Here is a 3693-nt window from a genome sequence, read left to right as displayed (position 1 = left end):
GATGAGAAATCTGTGATTGGGCCGTCGATCCCGCACGCACGCGGGATAGGGTCACATTCTCCTCCTCTTCTAGCCGCCTATCTCCCATCACGCGCAGACCCCACGTCGTCGCCCCATGTATGCGGCTGCCCAGCCTCCTCCGTCCTACCTCGCTGCCGTCAGATCTGCCCTACCCATCCCGCCCTCTATCAAGGATCTCCACCGATTCAAATGGGTCTCTCAGATCCAAAACAAAATTCATGTAAGATTTTTGGGGCTGATTGATCAATCCTTCGCTGGGATCTAGGGAAATAAAAACGATTCTACAGGCCCCCTCTCTCCCGGTCTCCCCTACGAGAACGTGAGGCGCCCCGACGCTAGGGTTCCAGCTGCAGTCGCGCCCCATCCCTCCGATCCTGACAACCCTTGCCACCCTCTCCCATCCCCGGTCGTCATCGTAGTCCCCCTACGCCGGTCAATATCCTTGACGGAGCCTCGCCCGCCGGCTCCTTGGAGCACGCTGCCTGCCGGTGGACACCCAAATTGCGGGCGAACCCGCCGAGGACTGACCTCGCCACCTCTGTGCCCCCCCCCCCCCCGGATCTCCGCCACTGCCTCGTGCTGCTATGCACAAGGATACCGCCGCCTCTCCCTGGTACATCCATCTTCACTTCCTCGGGGCGCTGCTCGCCGGCTCATGACGTGCTATGGAGTTGACGCTTGCGCACACAAGTTCCCCTGTCTGGCTCTGCCGGCTCCCGTAGTTGAGCAGAGCGAGGAGATCGAGAGAGGAAATACTCACTTGATTTTGCAAATTATGTTGGACATGGAGATTGATTTGTTATTTTTGGTTGACCCTTGATTCAAGGATGACAGCGCCCAAACATTTCCCTGATGTTTGGGCAAAGGCGTGTATGTCTGATGTGCGAGCAAAGCGACGAAACAATGGTCGCTGGTTATGTAGGGACTCGACGATTACAGTTTCGGGAGCACCACTATTGCTTGCTAGCATATATTTTTCTTACATATATGAACTGAAGATGCTTTATTTGGTGTTGTTTCCCATGGCAGTATGATTTCTGCTAATGTGCATAGTTGAGTTTCTTTTTCACTTCCGATTTAAGATGCAAGTAAAAGGATGACTTCACATTGGCTAAATCGCTTACTGTTGTTTATTCTCGTGCGGCAGCAGAGGAATAGACACGGCAAGGAAGAGAGCTACACCAATGTAGTCGGTGGAATTAACAGGCAAAGTAAATCCTGAAGCTTCTGGTTGTAACAAGAGGTAATTCCCCGTTTTCCATGCACAATGCATTAGTTGATACAGTGTATTTGTGCATTCAAATAGCAACATGAATTTGGTTTTAGTAGTTTTTTAATTCAAGTGTCAGAAAAATTATGCTGCTTATTTTCGTATCATTTGTGATGGATCGATTTTGTGTTGGAGGCGGAGGATTGGGTCTGCACCTCTTACCACAGTTAGTTGTCATCAGTGGCCTGCCAACGACACTGGTGAAGGAATGAGTGTGGCCGGAGATCGTTTGGTGACGTACGATGCATATCATGTGACAGAGTGGAGGCGCAGACTCCCCTGCCCCAGCTTTGGCATCACCGCCTACCAATGCGCAGCACAAGCCTGACTGACACAGCCCAAATCCTGATTGTAAGTTTCTCATCTTCTATCTCTTGTTCATGTGGTCACATTGATTCTGCCTTTTCACAAAGGGTTGAAAGAAGATTCTTTGCTTCAGACAACTAAATGTCCAATGATATCATCAACCTTCAGTGAGCCGCGGCTCAGAACTCCATCACCTCAAACGGCTTAGGATGGATTGATGTTTCATTCCACTTGCTTTCTGATCCATGTTTCAGTTGGTCCCGGCCCAGCATCTATCTTCACTTTCAGTTAATGAACTATAGACTATGAAACTAAGGAAGACCCAAGGATTTTGATAGGCAGGTGCTTTTACTAAAAAGTTTGATTCTAAAAATATGCCCAGCAATATACAAGTTGTTTGCTAGCTAATGGATCATTTATACAGATCTCAAGAGGGAAGTTGGACTGTGCTTTGATAGAGCTAGACAAACTGATAAAGATTATTTGAAAGGCTCTTTGCAAGCATAAAGTGAATCTGTAATAGTCAACTTGTTAATATAGGTTGGCAATTACAGTGTTTATATTTCTGAAAATATATCACCATTGTAGATTCTGATGAAAACCATATTCTCTGCCAGCCATAGATTCAGAACCATGGCCTTTTGCAGCTAAGGTACATATTTTGATTTCAGTTGTATACCACGTGTTTGTTGTAATGTTTGGCGGAGATCATAAAGTAATTTTCTCTACCAATGTTCATATTTGGAAAGACATGGTGTCATGAAAGCTAATAAAAATAAACTATACTGTATCATATTTTAGCTTTCATGGATAAGAAAAATAGGTTATGGCTATATAAAACAATGAGAGGCTACTCATTTGAAATGGCATGCAGCAGCGGCACCATCACGGAGCATGACGAGGTGTTGAAGTGAAGCTATAGAGCGCGTTGTTCTAGCTCCCAAATTCACATGGTGGATTCTAGGTTACTTGAGCTATACAAGGCAGCCATGTGACAACAGAGTAAATTGGAGTGAAATAAAGTGATGGAGAGCAAGAGTGTAGGGCAGTCATGTGGCGGTGATACACAAGGCGAAAGTTCTACATAAAGACTAACAGAAACATGGGAAAATCACAAGGATGTTCCATTCAATACAAACATGTACAACTTTTTTGTATCATAATTTGGTTGTTTTGTACCGTAATTTGTTGAGTTTAGTTCTGGAGAATGAGTATGTTCTGTAGTTTTGTACCATAATTTGGTTGAGTTTAGTTCTGGAGAATGAGTATGTTCGTTCTGTAGTTAGCTTTTAGCAGTATGTAGAGTATGAAAGGACATATTGCGGGAAATTGGGATAAACAATATGCGTGTGAACTAACTTTTTTGTTTGACCTCATACTAAACGAGAAAATGCTTCAATTTTATGAGGTTGCCTGAGAAGATCCCGAAGACAGACCATTGAATGTTCACGCTTGAGAATTCTCGGATTTCTCTGCCACATAGATATGGTCGTGGACCACCAATATGAATTTATTTAGAATTTAATATTTTTTCTCCCGTTGCAACGCACGGGCATTTTTCCTAGTATATATACAAAGACTTGTGCGGTGATTAGTTCGTAGGAAGCATGTACTGTGTGGTAGTAATTAAGGGCTAGGAATTGAATGATTCATTTTGTTTCCATCGCTAGAAAATTTTCTTCCTGGGTTTCGAGGTATAGCCGACAACATGAGGGGGATGGCTCCCTCTCCCTCCCCTCCCCTCCCCTCTCCCTCGGGCGAAGCATACGAGGCTCCATTAAAGCGAGCTAATCCCCAACCTCCCACCCACCCCCGCACCTCATCGAGCTCTCCCCACCCCAAATCCCCATCGGAGATCTCACATGGCTGGAGCGTGTCGCCGCGGCGTTCAGGTTCGCCGGCTTGCGCCGGTGGTGGGGGTAGCGGAACCGTGGGCACTCCCACCTCCTGCAGCAGTGTGGCTGCCCGAGATTGATCCGAACTCGCCGGAGGCTCGCCGCGAGATGCGTCGGGTGGTGCTGGAACGCTTACCCGACAGGGACGAGTGGGGGATATCCATCTCCACATCCTCCGCCACGCAAACTTCGTCGAGCACG

At 46.7% G+C, this 3693-nt stretch overlaps 1 long non-coding RNA gene across 1 annotated transcript; it reads left to right on the top strand.

Annotated features, from left to right (window-relative positions):
• Positions 1 to 258: 258 nt before the first annotated feature.
• On the top strand, positions 259 to 2955 carry LOC147958720 (uncharacterized). The gene is made up of 3 exons (XR_015610929.1): positions 259 to 1264; positions 1427 to 1642; positions 2472 to 2955. It is a non-coding gene; the product is annotated as an uncharacterized LOC147958720 (long non-coding RNA).
• The last annotated feature ends 738 nt before the right edge of the window (positions 2956 to 3693 follow it).

The sequence above is a fragment of the Triticum urartu genome, chromosome 7A (genome assembly GCF_056163025.1).
Source record: "Triticum urartu cultivar PI428250 chromosome 7A, HENAU_Tu73, whole genome shotgun sequence".
NCBI classification, from domain to species: domain Eukaryota; kingdom Viridiplantae; phylum Streptophyta; class Magnoliopsida; order Poales; family Poaceae; genus Triticum; species Triticum urartu.
Note: the sequence above shows the minus strand (reverse complement) of the source record. Positions and strands in the feature narration are given on the sequence as shown.